The sequence below is a fragment of the Stegodyphus dumicola genome, chromosome 5, assembly GCF_044657685.1.
Source record: "Stegodyphus dumicola isolate Sdum_Otavi_A_Nest chromosome 5, ASM4465768v1".
In the NCBI taxonomy this organism is placed as follows: Eukaryota; Metazoa; Arthropoda; class Arachnida; order Araneae; family Eresidae; genus Stegodyphus; species Stegodyphus dumicola.
In genome coordinates this window covers 79,716,107-79,733,866 of record NC_140772.1, presented here as the reverse complement: position 1 = coordinate 79,733,866, position 17,760 = coordinate 79,716,107, and the positions used below count along the sequence as shown (strand labels likewise).

General features: G+C 35.1%; 1 non-coding gene across 1 annotated transcript; it reads right to left on the bottom strand.

The window, feature by feature from the left end:
- Positions 1–1,655: 1,655 nt before the first annotated feature.
- TRNAT-AGU (transfer RNA threonine (anticodon AGU)) lies at positions 1,656–1,729 on the bottom strand. Its single transcript has one exon. It is a non-coding gene; the product is annotated as a tRNA-Thr (tRNA).
- Between the last annotated feature and the right edge of the window lie 16,031 nt (positions 1,730–17,760).

Genomic DNA, 17,760 nt, shown 5'->3' with positions numbered 1-17,760 from the left:
GCATAATTTATGAAAGTCCATAGAAGGCGATTTAATTTTCAGATTTACTTAATGAGCATTTACATTTCGTGCAATACTAGGATGAGATTTCTTTTTATGCGTTGTATTTTAATTATTCCTTTATTTTCTTTTCATTCTCGATGTATCTTAAACTTACAGGATCATGTGATTTTAGCCGACGAGTGTGAACTAGATGTGAAGGAGTCGAAGATATACAGTAAACACAATTCATTATTATGTGTGCGAATTTTTAAAAAAAGTAAAAAAAATGTTTGTCCAGTAGTTAAAACAAATGCATAACTTACTCTGGCAATTAATTTATACATCGAAGCACAAATAATTTTCAGCTTGTGAGAATTATATTTGCATATATATATATATATATAAATACTGGGGTAAAAGTATAGTTTAGGGTACCCCTTGGCGAAACTTGGCGATTTTTGGCGGTACATGGATACCGATTTTGTGCAATGCTTTGACTCGTTATTTTGGCTTGCGAAGCGGAGATTTTTGGGCCAAAAAATCGCCGCTACACAAAGCCAAAATAACAAGACAAACAATTGCACAAACTCGATATCCATGTACACATCGACTTATTTTCACTTAAAAAAAACCGAATTGCACAAAAATGGCATTGCGCACTCATTTGACTTTATCCATGTACACGTCGACCTATTTTCACTTAAAAAATTCCCGAATTGCACAAAAATGGCATTGCACACTCTTTTAATTTTATCCATGTACACGTCGACCTATCTTCACTTAAAAAAATTCCCGAATTGCACAAAAAGGGCATTGCACACTCTTTTAATTTTATCCATGTACACGTCGACCTATTTTCACTTAAAAAAATCCCAAAATTGCACAAACTGGCATTGCGCACTCCCTTTACTTTGTCCATGTACACATGGATACATTTTCCCTTAAAAAGTCTACAATATAGGCAAATAAAAAATACATAATCTCAATAAAATACATTTTAAACCAAACAATAAAATAACATAAAAAATGGAAAAACATGTTACACATTAAGCACTACCAAAAGCAAATATTCACTTACCATGATTTTCGAATCTAGAGCCACGTAAAAATCAAAGTATTAATCATATTCAAATGACTTTTTTCAAACTAGGTGCTCTTTCTGATCGAACGCTTCACATAGTGACCATCTGAACCTTTCTTCCTACAAACCCATTCAAATCCATCTAAACGGTTTTAACACACAACCACAAAAACGCTTACAAAACATCCCTTGATTCAAAATTTCCCAGAATCATGCACCCGATTACGTCCCAATAGGGTTTCCATAACATTCAACTACTCAGGCTACCAATAAATGAAACAACAACTTGGCGATAAAACAAACAACAGCTTTGCCATAATACAAGGCATACCTTAAAGTCTACTCTACCCATATACTGGTTATGCTTCTTTGTTGTGGTTATGATCATGTGGCGTTAACGACGAATGTGAGTTTCTAATCCTGGAATTTTTATTAGCAACACTGTTGGTAATGGGAACAAAATACACTAATTATTTAAATAATGAAATTAAAAAACTAAGCAAAGTCTGAAATGCAAAGTCCTCACCCTCTTTTCCGAATTCAAAGTGAAATGAACTTCATTTTCAGATATAAAACTCAAAATAATCTATTGAGGCACCGGCGAGATTCGAACTCACGATCTCCTGTTTACTAGACAGGCGCTTTAGCCAACTAAGCCACGGCGCCTTCGCAGAAGATGCCGTAACATGTCATGTATTTTCCACATGGTGCTTCCCCTAATCACGTTAGAGCCAAGGTTCGGTACTTACGTATTATCGCAACCAGGTTGGCGCTATTTGTAAGTTTGAGTATAAAAGTATGAATAGAAAGAAAATGTACATTTATTAGTTACAGATAATTTTTAATGCAGTTTTTTTATATTATTTTGTTTTAAAATATAAAATAGAAATTAAACCCTTCCGGGGTACAACTCTGATATACGCCCTAATTTCACCAAATGTGGCGGTATGTGTTCTGTGCTGGGTTTGGCGCGATTGCGTGTTATATGGCAACCCTGTTGACGTTGAAAAATCTTTCGCTGGAGTTCGTTGGTTCGCGTCATGCTCTATGTCTGAGAAGCTAAAATGGTGAAAGTTGTTGAAATGAAGTTTAGCAAAAGGAAATATCGTCGTGGCCATCCTGTTGAGGGGCAGTGGGTATTTGGAGGTGTGGAAAGAGGGTCTGGGAGATTATTTTTAGTGGCTGTGCATGCTAGAAGTAGGGATTTGTGATTATTTGTTATTTTATTTATTTGTGAACCATAGTACGAATTTTCTCGATAGTGTGTCTGGCTGCCATATAAATACGATAGTGATTACGTGGCGGCATGTTAAAGGCGGTATGAAATTGGTATATCTGCTGTTCGAAAAATCATTGTTTCATGGTTAGTGCATTTTATTTTATTCTTGTTCTTATTTTGTAGAATGTTGTATTCATTGTTTTTTAGTATGAATTTCTGTCGTTATTGTTGTTTTTTTGAATTGTTTGAAATTTATTTTATATATTTTGTTGATTAGTGCGTACCGTCTAGATTGTGCAATTCGTTGATGTTTTTTAAAGTTGAAACAGAACGCTATATACATGGTATTCTTTGCAATTTATTGTTATGTTAATTTATTAAAATGAAGTGTGCGTAGATTCGTTTGTTGCCTAAATTGTGCAATTCGTAGATGTTTTTTTAAGTTTAAACAGGATGCTGTGTACATGGTATTCTTTGAAATTTATTGTTGTTATGTTAATTTATTAAAGCGAGGTGTGCGTAGTTCGTAGATTTGTTCGTTGCCTAGATTGTGCCATTCATAGATTTTATTTTAAGTTAAAAAATATCGCTGTGTACATGGACTCTTATCAAATAATTTTGGTTACAAACTTTACGGTTCTGCTATCTAAATTTTGTGTTTTTGTTTCGTATTTTTAGCTTAAATTGTGTGTTCAAGACGTGGTGTTTGCATTTCCGAAAACCGTGTTTTTGGAGATATTTTAGGCTTAAAGTTCGAAATGTAGACAAAAAATTTAGCTAGCAATATGCCAACGTGGAGTTTCTCACCAAAAATGTTTGGCGAGAAATTTGGCGACTTGAGGGCGCATATCAGAGTAGTTCCCCCTTTCGGTTTCGAATTTGAATAAGTTGCAGAATTATTTTTTCGGCGGAAATCTTTTGGCTATTGCTTTTAGCACTGATTGAAAACCGTATTCGCCATAACCATGTACACGTCGACTTATTTTACTTAAAAAAAATCCCAGAATTGCACAAAAATGGCATTGCGCACACTCTTGACTTTATCTATCTACACTGCTATTTTCTCATAAATTACAAAAATTTGCACGAAAATGCAGGAAAATTTTGTGAATCTCCACATGCTCTTTTTACAAAACTACGTATAACACGTAGGGTTGCCATAAGTAGGGTCGCCAAATTTTGCACTTTATGCGAATTTTAGCCTGGTTGCGTTAATACGTAAGTACCCAAGGTTCTTTAATATACAGGCTAACTTATCAGCTTGTAGATTTTTCTTTTTGGGGGAAAGGGAAGTTAAAATTTTCCAACTCTCGTTTCCTTGTTTCCCCACTCTGACACCTGCTTACTCTGTCTCTTTTTAGCATAGATTTGGTTGAATCATTCACGTTAAAAATCTTTCTCTCCAGATTAACTTCAGTTTTTGAAGTAAAATATTTACAATTTATCATTGGCGAGTTATTTTCATCAAATGATGATGGAAGATGTAAAGTGGGACCAGCATTGGCTTTCAGCTCCCTTTTAGGAGTTGAACCAAGCAATTCTTCATTTAGATCCCGTACCGAGTCATCAGGTGTAACATGAAGAGCACATATTTCTGCATTTTCGATGTTGAAATTATCTGCTCTTTTGCAGCGAACAATCTATAACTTACGAAATTCTGGATCACTTGAAAAACGATGGCATGTGATGCCCTGACTTTTAGTTTTCCTTCTGTAATTCTAACACAATGCTACAGCACATTTTGCCATTTCCTACTAAGTATAACAGCAAATTAACAACACAAATCAAATCAAACTGCTGATGCAACGAATATAAACAAACGCCAAGAACTAACGAATGCCACCCACACGATGTCATGCACGCGTCGCATAATTTTCTCCCTGCACTACTCATCGCTCATGGGCAACCTCTGCGTTAGAGCATGGCTCATTGGTTTTCTGAGTTTTTAAATGAAATGTCAATTATTTTTTTCATGCGACTAGTAGAATTAGATATCCAAATAACTAGTAGTTATTGAAACTACTAGTAAAACTATTCAGACGCTTGAAACTATTCAAATAGCAAGTAGCTCTGTTATTTGAATGAACCTTCCGTCTCCTTTGTTCAGCCTCAAAGCTTCCAGGGGAGGTGATTCACATCTAAATCGCTCGTTATACTTCCTTTTTAGTGACAACGTCTGTCATGCGAAATATATATTGATTGATAATGGGATAATCAAGTCGAACAAAATTATCCTTTAGAAAAATTTGTTTTGGGAAGTGAGGAAAATTTGGACTCTTAATATAATATCTTCGAATCAGACTGGAGGAATAACATAAATAACAAGAACATGAAATTTCTTCGTAATTAAAATATAGGTCTTCTTTATAACTGCTTTCTTTTGCGCTGTCAGTATTATACGTTTACCTAGAATGAATGATTGTTGTTCCAGATTCCTATACCTGCAACGAAGTGATAAAGAAATTAATTTGTAGAAATAGATTTTTAAAAATTAAACATTTTTTCAGATCTCCGACAGAGAAAAGGAGGTAAAGGAAAACGATGAAAGCTTTAATTTTTTTGCAAAACGTAGAGCCTGTTATTTCTATAGTAAAATGACAGTTTTCAGATTGTCTTAAGTCGTATAAATATTTTTCGGTTAATGAGGCTATGGTAAAAGTCATAGGGCATTTAAGAGTTGTACAGTATGTGCGTTTCAAACCAGATAAGCATGGGCCTAAACTTTGGATACTGCGCACATCTCCTCTGCGGTGTACTGTAAATTCTGAACTGCATGGGAGAAAATGAGATAAAATTGTAATGTCAGAGAATTGTTGGAGTATGATGTTGTTACACATTTGATAAAATCCTTAACAAGCAAAGCACATAAACTCTGTTTTGACCGATTCTTTTCTAGCGTTCAGCTGAAGGTTGATTAATTCAAATGTAGAATTTATTCTTGCGAAACTGTTATGCCAAACAGAAATAATTTTTCAACTCAAATATTAAAATTGAAAATCAAAAATGAAAGTCAGACTTTCCGGAATAAAAAATTTCCGAATTTATTGTGCTCATTTTAGGTAAACAAAAAGCAAAATTTGTACTATCAACCAATTAACCAAATGAGGTGTGTTATGAGAACATTAAAAAAAGGAGCAGAGAAAACTTTTGTCCGTTGTCCACGTTCATTAATAATATATAATATGCAGACGGGAGGAGTAGATCCTGCATACCAGAAACGTAAATATTATATATTTGTCAGACAATCGTCCAAATGATGAATGTTTGTGTTTTGCTTCGTTTTGGACATCACTATCAACAGTGCCCAGTTTACTACAAATTATCCCTATCAAAGACGGTCAAAAACTTTTTATGACTTCAAACTGGAACTCATACAGCGAGTTTCAGCATTCTTTGAGCCCACTTCTAGTCACTTTCATAAACCAAGAAAAATCGAAGGCCGTAAAAGAACTCATGTTAGATGTCGGCAAACAATAAAATGTCAGCAAACAATTCCATTCAAAGCACATGGGAACGCGAAGTCTGCAAGATGTGCATTTGCAAAGGCTGCTTTCATGGATGGGTATTCCAATTTCTTTTACTAAAAGCCCTTTTAGGGCCAGTATATAATATAAAAGAATGGTTGTCGCCTGCTATCTAAACCTAAATGTATTTAAAGAGAAATCATAAGATTCTGGTATGAAGGCACCAGAAAATGTAAAAAAAAATGAATTTTTCTTATTTCACATATTATCAAATATCCTTTTTTATGTAAAGAAAAATGTACTTAATAAATTGTTTAACTGCCGATTTCTTTTTGTAACATATGAAATTTCAAGGAAGGGTGAGGGTTGTTTTAGTTTCAATAGTTATAAGTATTCCTGCTCTTGTATAACTATAATTCGTACGTTAAAAATATTTAAAATATACCGATTAAATACATATTTGTTCTAAAACATGAGTATTAAAGCTAGCAAATAAGTACGGCTAATGATTAATTTACTTTCCTGCTAAGATTATATTAATCCATAAACCATAGATTCAAATAGGTATAAATTGCTTACTGTTAATCTTGTATATAAATTACGTGAAGGGACTTCAGTAATAAGGGAAGAGAGTGATACGATTTTTATAGCACTTATTTTCATATAAATGTCTATTCAGTAACATTGATTTGCTGAATGATAATCGTTTTCTATTTACTAGCATAAAATTAAAGAAATATAAAACTCAGTAACATTGATTTGCTGAATGAAAATCGTTTTCTATTTACTAGCATAAAATTAAAGAAATATAAAACTTTTCTAATTTTCTAATTAATTCTAATGCTACTAAACCAACATTTATCAACTAAACTATTTGCACTAAATATTTCTTCTCTTCCTGCAGTGGCAATAGATATAAAGGTACAATACTTTTATATAAGAATCAATGAAAACATTACTAAATTTTAATTAAAAATAAATCCATGTACACCATTTCCTCTTATGTATATTCGCTTATTGTAAGAAACCTTGCACTTTCATTTATACTACGAAAACTTTTATTGATAATATAAATGTACATAACCTTTTCCTCTAAATAAAGCTATCAAGTCTTACAGCCGATTATTTTAAGAAATATAAACTATTCAAATAATTAAAAATACTGAGGAATATAGAAAGCTGTTTATTCCGTAGTTGCAATCCTGTCCTAAGGAGAAATTGCACTTTCGGTGAAACTACAGAAACATCTCCAAGAGAGAAGTAATCATTTCACTTAAGTAGGTTATTGTATAGCAGTAGTATACTAGGCAGAACGGAAGGAAAAACCATTCTAACTGAAATTCGTATACACGGGGTGTTTTAGATGTTTGAGAAAGCCAGACTTGGGTCTTTCTTGGTGCAAAAGAGTTAAATGACATGCCACTCATTCTTTTGAAGCGACTAAAGTAGCTCTTTTATTAAAATGCACCTTTTCCTTGTTTTTTATTTAGCGTCTAGCCCCTTTGTCATTTAGGGTGTTGCGAACGCATAGCATCATCGGGAGAAACGCATTCGCAGACGGACGACCGTTTTGGCAATTTTGGTATTAGTAGGGTTGTAATGCACATTCTGAAAATCTCTCACTGCATAAAAGCTGAAGTAATTTTTTTAACTTTCCTTGCATTTCTAGAAGCCTTAAATATTTATGAAATAATATATTATTAAAATTAAAATATACTGCCAGTGCAAAACAAGTAAAAAAGTTAAACACATTTAATAATAGCTGGTACTTTAAAAATACAGAGCAACTATAAAGAAAGTTTCACAATATTTGCACAGAATTTGCTGTGCCTTTCCATGTATACAAGTGACTGCCATATGAGATTATATATTTTTAAAAGGCTCAAATTTTAACAGAAAAAAATAATATGTAACATAAAATTTTAGCATCAATTTCTAAAGTGTCATAGCTGGCTAATTTATTACCAATCTCGTTTATGTTTTAAAATGTTCTATGTGTAGTTGCATTTTATGCATAATCCATAAAATGGTATTTTTAATTTATTAATTTAAAATTTAAACCTCTTTTTTAGATAAGCTTTTTTTTCTTTTGTAAGTTTTTTGCAGTGATATAAAAATCCATTATCTACTATAGTAATATGTCAACACAGAACATCGCAGAACATCGCACACCGGCAGTAAGTTTTAAATTCCTGTTATATTATAAGTCTCAAAATAAATTCTTGCGTGGAAAATTAAATAAATAGACTATTAAAAATTTTGTGTATAATAATATAAATAAATTATAAAACACAAATGCAGACTATACTGGAACACAGAGCTAAGGAAGTTGCAGATAGTATGGAAAACTACAGCAGGGTTTGAACTCGCGACCCTCTGTGCCAAGCCGCTCTGCTATCTTTACCTCCTACGCTATCGCCACAAAAAACAGCTTAAAAATTTAGCTTACATATACGATTAAGTAAACAAATTCTTCTTAAACAAAATTTTGTGGTCCTATATCACTGCTATATCACTTAAAAAATCCATCATATTTTTTTTGAGCTTCGAGTGCATATCTAACAAAAAATTAAGGTTGCAGTTGACTTAGGGTATCGCCAAGTTGTTGTTTCATTTATGGTAACCTGAGTAGTTGAATGTTATGGAAATCCTATTATGATGTAATCGTTTCATTATTCCTGGAAATTTTGAATCATGGGATGTTTTGTAAGGTTTTTGTGATGTATGTGGTTAGGAAATCCATTGCCTGTTTCATTGTTTAGACGGTAGAATGGCTGAATGTTGTAACATTAATTTGAAGTTTCTGTACGATTTGGAACAAAAGAGGAAAAGTGCATTAATTGGCTGGTGTGTAAATGAAGGTTTTCTTAATAGCCATTTTATGGACAGCCCGGAATAAGTAGGCTATTTTTGACTAGTCCTGATACTAGGATATATATTTTTTGTGAATTTATGTGGCGACGCCGATATACGTATTCTAGTTCAGATAATTTTAGGAAGATTCCGGATGCTGTTAAGGATTTTGTGTGTCACAAATGTAAGTGAATATATGCTTTGTATAATGCTTAAATGCATAACAGGTTTTTTTTTCCTTTCTTATGTTATTTTATTGTGTGGTTTAAAATGTAGTTTATTGAGATGATGTATTTTTTTGTTTGCCTCTACTGTAGAATTGGACGTTTTAAGTGAAAATCTATCGATGTGTACATGGACAAACTCAATGGAGTGCGCAAAGCTTAGTTTGTGCAATTCTGTGATGCTTTTTAAGTGATAATAGGTCGATGTGTACCTGATTGCTTGTCGTTTACCAGGTGACACCAACGTTTTCGCAGACATACGTACATACTTTGAATATGGTTCATCTCTACACGTTCCGTTCCCGCATCAACATATCACAGATGTCACTCAAAGTCTGTTTTTTCGCTGATTTGAGAAACTCCTACGCAACGCGTTCATACCGCACTAATGGAAACAGGCTTTTAACTGTTGATGCTCGCAGTTGCAATCCTGTCCTAAGGAGAAACTACACATAGTAGGTGAAATCGTACAATGGTCCCCAACAATGAAGTAATCATTTCACTTAAATAGGTAATTATCAATTCTTAAGGTCCACTGTTAACGTAAGAGTCTACTTCGAAACTACTAAGGGAAGGATGAAATCCATTCCAAGAGAAATTCTTATAGACTGGTGTTTCAAACTTTTGAGGAGAAGATATTTTGGCCTCTCTCGCTGCGAAAAATTTAAGCTGTCTCTTCATACCTCCAATATACAATAACTACTTAATTTCTTTGGCTCTGATTAGAAAGATTCACAAACGTTTTGCGTTCAGGATACATACATATGCCTTAGCTTTCAATTTCTCTCGCTATATTTTAAATTTCGAATGCTTCAAAATTTAATTTACATTAGTATTGTATGTCTCATTTCGTCACGAACTCGATGATTCAGATAATTATTCGTAGTTGAGTGGTGAGGAGTTTAGTATAAATTTAATAGAAAGAGTTTGTAAATGTATGAATATTTGGATACATTGTGATTATACGCCCATAACGCTTGTCTACGAACGAATCGCCAATGCGCAAGGATAAGTCTCAAGATGTTACCGTAGTCGATAAATTAAGATTTGAGCTAGCTTTGGGTTGCCGACACATAGCTTGTAGTTTTGCTAATAAGAGTATTTAGATTTGTAAGTACAAAAGACAATTAAATGCCAGTTTTTTGCCTACCAAATCCAGGCGACAATTAATTTTATTTTATAATTTTCAACTTATCTCTCACAAGTAGAAGATAGAACAAACTTTACTTAATTTTCTTTATGAGCTTCCACCTTTTGGCTAAGCTATCAGAGTAAATCCATCAGTTTGAAGTAACTTTCGAAGGGTTAGAGTTAGACTGGAAATAGTTAATAAGTAGTAATAGCCTCATAGATGTGTTAAATTAGAATCGATAACATTTATCTTCTTCACTTAAGTCAATAGTATTAATCATCTCAAATGCTTCTTTGTCAATGGCAGGCAATAGAATAGCCAGTTTTTCTCTTCCGATTTATTATTATCGCCAGACTGTAACATATAAATATGAATTTTTTTTTCCATTTCTTCCAATTTTCACTTATATTTCCTTCAAATTTAGATTATTTGATGGCTGCAATCTGTTCATGTTTATTTAAGACTTTAAATAGTCTAAACGTGACATATTTAGGAGCCATTTCAAATTAAAATAAACAATTCACTTATTTGTCTCGAAGAGTTTCTTTTTCGATGTACAACATATAAAGAGTTTTCATGCACGAATCCACAGTAAGAATGGCTTTAAAATTATGTACAAGCAACCATTAAGTGGTTACAGTCTCCGCCCCATATAAAAGCGAATGATGGGGAGGACCACCAGCCAACCACACGTAACTCAAAGAGAAATAATGCCTTCCCCCCCGGCTTGACACTTACTCGAAAGTATGTCGTCATCGTAGCAAAATCCAGCTGTGTTTTAGTTTTCTCATGTTGCCGACGGTGCCTTACAGGGGTTAATAGATATCACAATCACAAGAAGGAAGGACATCCAAACATTGCGCGAGAGGCGAAGCCACATCTTTGGTTTCACGTTAGCAGTTAGTGATCGCTAAACATTGCATTGTCCTGGGCAGCTAAAGAGAAGTTTACAGAGCTGGAATTCTAGAAAAAAATGTTGGGCACTCCTCGATAATCCAATACACTTCCTTCCATGTGCCAGACAGATAGTCTTAGCATTGCATATCTACCTCAACGACGAAATGGTGCAAACGTTTTCATTTCATTTAAGGTGTTAGTATGCTTTATGTATGAAAAAGAATTTTCCAATCGTTTGCAATATGTATGCAGTCCCTATATTTAATACGCAGTGCACATTATAATAAAAATGATTGCTTTATATTGATTCATACTAAACACTTAAGTAAATGCTAAAGTCTAAAAAAACTTTTCTCGTCATATTACAGAAAAGAAATAAAATAGGAAAATTAAGCTGACCCTCCCATAATTCTACCCCCTACATCTCATGGCATATTTTTTACTCATTTTTCCTCCTTCAATAAAGCTAATGGTTCTCATTTTTGAGCTGATTGTGGTTAATTTGTTAGAAAGGGTCTCCTCAATCTTTTTAACGAAAGCAACTATAATATAATAAAAGAAAGGTATAAAAAAAGCAATGAAGTGAGTGCAAGATTTTAATGAAGTAATTAATTTGATGTTGCACTCGTGGCTAATTGTTAAAAAGTACTTCGTAATTTACGAGCTAGGATTTTTTATATTCTTGGGCAGATAGATTATTACGAAGAAAAATTAGATACCTACTTGCCTTCGAAGAGAGCCTTAATGGGAAAGGTATTTAACAACTTTCATTAGAAGCATTAAAAAGAATTACATGCTTGAACTCACAGTACTCGTACATTATTTTAATTAAAAATTATATTTTAAAATGCTGAGACAAATATTCATCATGAAAAATTATTCGAAACTCATTTAAAAACCAGTTATAAAATTGTGAAGCATACGGAATTTATGTCAATTAAATAATTTTAAGGAGCTGTACGAAAGTTTTAGTTTCTCGTTTGTTTACAGTTTATTCTAAGAACTAATTTCATAACATAAGAAAATTAGTATATTTTTTAATTTGTTATCAAATGAGGAGCCAGATAAATATCTATTTCGTCTGCTTCTCTCTTTTAAAAATTTATAAATGTTAACACAATAAACGTATAGTAAAGATGATAATTGAATTAAATTCTACAGTATACATGTTGTATTAAAAGAAAGAGCAAATGTTGCTGGTTTGCTGGCTGCTGCTTATTACAATAAAAACATAAGTTGTGAATTATCTAATGTGGATGGATTAAAAATCTGATACGTTGAACATTTTATGTCTGCGAGCTCGATTAAATTAACATTACATACGCGATCGTCTGTTTAATATTCCATGCAGTTATAGTTTTAGAACACTTTCCTAATGCCTTGCTGTAAAATAAATTTACAAATCTTGGGTAATATAGTGGCTCTAGGCGGCCCATAGCGGCAGCTTTAGAAAACACTCAAGTAAACAAATCACAAAATGTTAGATATGAGGACTCGGAAGTTTGTAAGGATTAAGTTAATTTTATTAACAGTTAAATTTTGAGTTAAAATTCTTTCCTGTCAACTTAATAACTTCAGCTTACTACTTCCGGCCAGAGCATAGTTTTAGAACTACGTCTGAATACATTATGAGCAAGAGCGGCATTTAACCGCGAAGTTCTACTTGCTGAGTTAGAGAGAATCAGAGTTTCTGATTTGCCCTTGATAGGCCCTTGATAGCTTCGCAGTCAATTAGAGTTAAGGGGCCACCTCGGTCAGAATCTTGATAGATTCGGCTTAGTTTTACACTCATGTCCATAAATTAAGGATAATGCAAAATCAGTCAAAGGAAGAGTTAGAAGCAAAACAAATTTGACTTATTTGTAAAGCTTATTTATTAAACAAAAGGTAAAGAGCAAAAAAAGATGCTATATGTTTGATATTATTAAAAAAATAGCAATTTTTTCTTCCTGGAGCAAATTACAAAAAAAAAAAAAAAACTATTTACAAAAACCAATATTACATGGTTGGTACGATTGTTAATACATTGTATGTCTCCCAGACGATGCAATACAGTCCGTACAACTCCTAGGCATGCTGAGTATCAAATTATCAATCTGATCTTGGGGAATATTACACCACTCAAAACGCAATGCTCTCCGAAGTTCCGGTAGACATGTAGGAGGAGGTTGACGGCCTGCAACTCGTCGGGCAAGCATGTTCCACACGTGCTCTACTGGATTCAAGTCCGGTGAGAATGCTGGCCAGTCCATACGGGTGATATCCTCCGATTGAAGGCATTCGCTTACGATGTTTGCACGGTGAGGACGGGCGTTGTCATCTATAAACACAAATTGTGCGCCCATGGCACCCCGAAACAAACATACATGTTGTTTCAGAATGACGTCCCGATAGGTTTGGCTTGTCATGGTTTGAATTTGAACATGCAGGTCAGTTCTCGAACCCAGAATAATTCTACCCCAAACGAGCACTCCTGCACCACCGTAACGGTGTTGTTCAATGATGTTTTCTTGGTGGTAACGGGTACCTGGAGCTCTCCATATGAAAGTCCGGTGAGAATCAGACTGCAAGCTAAACGTGGACTCGTCGGAAAACATCACACAAGCCTACTGTTGCGGTGTCCACAATGCATACTCTCTACTCCAGACTAACATCAGGCGACAATGAGTTGCAGTAAGTGGAACGCATCTGACAGGTCTACGAGCACATAGACCAATCTGCCCTAAACGTCTGTACACGGTCTGCCTTGAAATTGTCGTACCAATGGCTGAACAGAGCTGACGAGACAGGTCTGAGGTTGTGCTCCGGCTGTTTCTTTTGGCAGTAACTGCCAAATACCAATCCTCATTCGGCGTTGGGCGACTCTGGGGCGACCTTTGCTGTAACGTCTACTCACATTACCATCATCCTGGAATCGTTGCCAAAGCCTGGAGATGACACTCTGGGCAGTTCCAAGTTCGTCTGATACTTCCATTTGGTTACGCCCACATTCCCGACGGCCGATAATTCTACCACGTAAAAAATCCTCCAAATGCGTCCTTTGTGTCATAACTATTCGGTTATTGCAATGAAATGCTTATAAAGCGCCTGAGAAGAATTTTACTTCTTTTACTGTATTCCTTATATATCACTCTCTTACACTCTCGTCATTGTGACGTACCATCGGTGTCATCTGGTTACTTCCTGAAATTTGCATATGATTCTTGAAGATGTGTGTAGTGATTTTACAGGTGATATATGTATTTTAGAGTTCGATTTCCGCGTGACTCCGAATTATCCTTAATTTATGGACATGAGTGTAGTTTACGTCTTAGCCTCTTAAGTTAAAGCCCAAGTGTCGATATTTATTGTACACTTCAAGACGGAGTTCTGTTAAATCTTATTTGAATAATAAAGTGTTATTTACCCTTACATCTTGTTGTTTCTTATCACACGAACTCATGCGATTATTCGCTTATCAGCTCTTAAGATTCTCCACGTTCAACTGTAAATTAGCATTTACAGGAGTGAGGAACTCTACAAGGTATTATAAGCATACTGATTGGTCATTATAGGCGTATTGATCCAGTGCTAAGGAATAATTAACGTTTGGATTATATTATAAACTCGTAACTATGCATCAGCTTTGAAAGCATGTAAATTCTGCTTCATCTTTTCGACACAGCCTATATTATATGAGATTAATCTCTCAGCTCATGTTTTGTTCTTGCCTCTGTAAATGAATATACACAGGTTTCCAAATTTTAAACAACAATTTCAAAAATCATGATAAATCGGCTAAAGGTAGTACGCAATTCTTGAAATTTTCTGAGTCTTTGATTGATCTTGGAAGAAGCACTATGTTCATCATCTTGAGTTAGCTTATTATATATACTTCTGTACGAGAAGGTGTTTTCCCCCTCACCGATATGTGTTCTGATTCACTCAAACAAATGCTTGCAGAGTGATAATCAGTTTGTCTGGAGAGTAACACGGTTTAATCTTTAATGGTTATTCCTTCGCTGAAGTTTCTGGATATTACTAAAAATTTAAAGGACGATACTAAAGCCACTATTTAAGGTCAGGATTTCTGCTGATTTACTAAAAATCTTTCCTGAGACTTCAGAGTACTGCAAAGGCATTTTACTGAGACAAATTTTCAATGCAGTCATAATTGACGATATTTCTACCACTCCTTGGACGAGTGTAAACTTGCTCCGAAGTGCCTTAAGTGTGTCTTGCCTAACAGGAGCTCAGATTGTGAAACTAAATGTATTTCCAAGCGCACCTGCTGTAATTGAGGTGGGAAATATGCAGTAAACTATAGGAAATGTTCAAAAAATCCACTAAATTCTAGGAGAGATATTTTCAAAATAGAATGCGAGTACATCGGTAGCTATCTGTTAGGCACATATTCCTTTCATAGAAATATGCAGGAAAAGGGCCGTAACCTGAAATTAGCCAAAAGTGCATTTGTAAGAATTTTGTGTCGATGAACTTTGGGGATGAGCTTGGATACTTTTCTTCCTGCTCCGCTTCTTGCCAATACGTTTGCCATTTACTTAGGAGATGGATTCAAGTGTTGCTTTAAGGCTAGAGGATGGCCATTATATTTCGAATTTGGTTGCTGTGAAGTCTTATGATGCTTCTTTGAAAAGCTGGTCAGCCCCTGACATGTGCTTTTATCCAAGCTATTTTGACTTTTTGTTGCTGTTGGCTGAAGATTAGTTTTGTATCTTCCTTATTATGCTACTTTTGTGCTGAGGATTGCCTAAGGCTTGTATGGCAGAGTGTGAGTCTGCGAAATTTTTGATTTCTTTAAAATTGGAATGGATGCCGTATTTGAGTATTTGAGACCTTCTTTTATTGCACATGATTCTGCCTGGAAGATGCTATTGTGTTTGTGTAAAAGGAACTTCCTTCTGTAAGAACATTGGATTGTTGTCTTATGCATCTGAATATACATGCAGTACTTGATTCATCTTTCCAGCCGTCGGTGTACATTATAAGTGTGAATGATATGGCTCGGTGAGTATTCTTAAAAGTCATGACTCAGCATCGCTAAAACATAACTTTATTAACAAAAATATTCATTGACACAGAGAAACTTCTACATGAATGCTCGAACCTTCCTGGCACTCGAGATAAGGGCAATGTGAGTGAGTTCGCTGGTTACGTTGGCGATTATTACGATAAACAGCATGATGTTATCTGGCGGCGCGCGCAGCCGAAATTAAGACTGCCACAATATTGTGGGACCACGTGGAGTTTGGTCTCGTTGGTCGTCTGTTTTGAGCGTTAGTTTTGTAGGTGTGGCTGGGTGTCTGATTGCGGGTGTTCGTTTTCTTCATAAACTTTTGGTTGAAGTGTTTTGTTCTTGATTGAGATGCTTTCCCTTAATTGAAATAGCTGCATTTTAAGCGCTTTCTTTTCCACTGTGATGAGCAGGGAAGGAATGTCCCTTATTGCATAAAATGCTGCATTCAAAGTTGTTCCTGTAGCGAAGTGAAATATTCAATAGGAATGGTCGTTCTATCTCTTGCAGTTTTTTGCTTTCCTGGTGTTATGGGGGAGACCAGATGGCTGATCCGTACGTAATCATTCTTTCAATCACTCTCGAGAAGTTGATTTTCTGGATCTATGGGTTTAGCCCCACCTTTGTCCCTGTAGCTTGTGGAAGTTTTGGCTCTGGCCACCACAGAGATTCAAACACCTTGTTACGATCCACACAAAACAGTGCCGTAGGAATGTTTTCTGTTTTGTTTTTGAGAATTTGTTCAACTGTATTATTCACTACATGTAGCGTTGATTTGTTAGGGATGAATCCAAACTGGTTGCGGCTAATTATATTACCTTTGGGGAAATAGTGTTTAAGGCGTCTGGCAACTGCTCTTTCACAAATTTTGTCTATAGCTGGCAATATTTGATCGGGCGTTATGAGCCCGGATCCTTTGGGTCCTGGTCTTTTTTGGCAAATAGAACAATCTGCCCTGTTTTGAAAGTGTCTGGGAAGAACTTCCGTGAAAGGCATTTATTGAAGACGGAAATTAGGATTTCTGACATGTTTTTAAAGATTGCCTGTATGATTTTGTTACATAGCCGTCTTGGCCCGAGGCTTTGCCTTTAGGGAGTTCATGGATGATGTTTCTAATCTCTGCTCTGAATTTTTGTCGTCTTGAGAGACAGGAGGTAAGGAATTCTTTTGAACTTTGCTTTGATCATCAGTTTCTTCCTCTTTTATATCTTTGAGAAAGAGTGTATCGAGGATACTGTTCAATGCATACTCTGTGATACCGGAGTTGTACTGGGTGGAAGACAGGAGTTGTATCTAACGTGTCTTGAAAACTTGCAAAAATTTTATATAGGGAGCAATATACGTTGCTGTTGTCAGTACCAATTTTCCTCCAGCAATTGATTTTTGCCTCTAACATTTATCTGTTGTAAAGGGCTCTCTCTCGGTTGTAAGCTAGTAGTGCATTTAGTTTTTCTGTGTCTGAATAGGCCTTTTTTAATCATCGGTGGAGCGCGATTGTCTTTCACCTCTCCTCTCGTAATGTGTAAATCCACCAGTTGACTTGTTTTCATTTCAAATGGGACAAGTTTTCAGAAGATTCTTTGCAGCAGTTTTGTATCGTGGAGATTAGCATTTCGGTTGTATCACTGACTTCTGTATCAGAAGAGAATTGTAGATTTCCTAATAGATTGGAAAATTTCTGCTTTTTCTGTTGAAGTTTACTAATGAAAATCTTTATTACACTCTTTGTTATCTTGAAATATCTGGTTTCTTGTAACTCCAGATACTTGCATAGGGTAAAAGGGTCATGGATTGTTAGGGTCATGATCATTAATTGCATAGGGTCATGGATTTGTTGGTGATTTGGGGCGAAAATAGCGTAAGGTCAAGCCAGCCTATGCCTGCACTTGTCTCG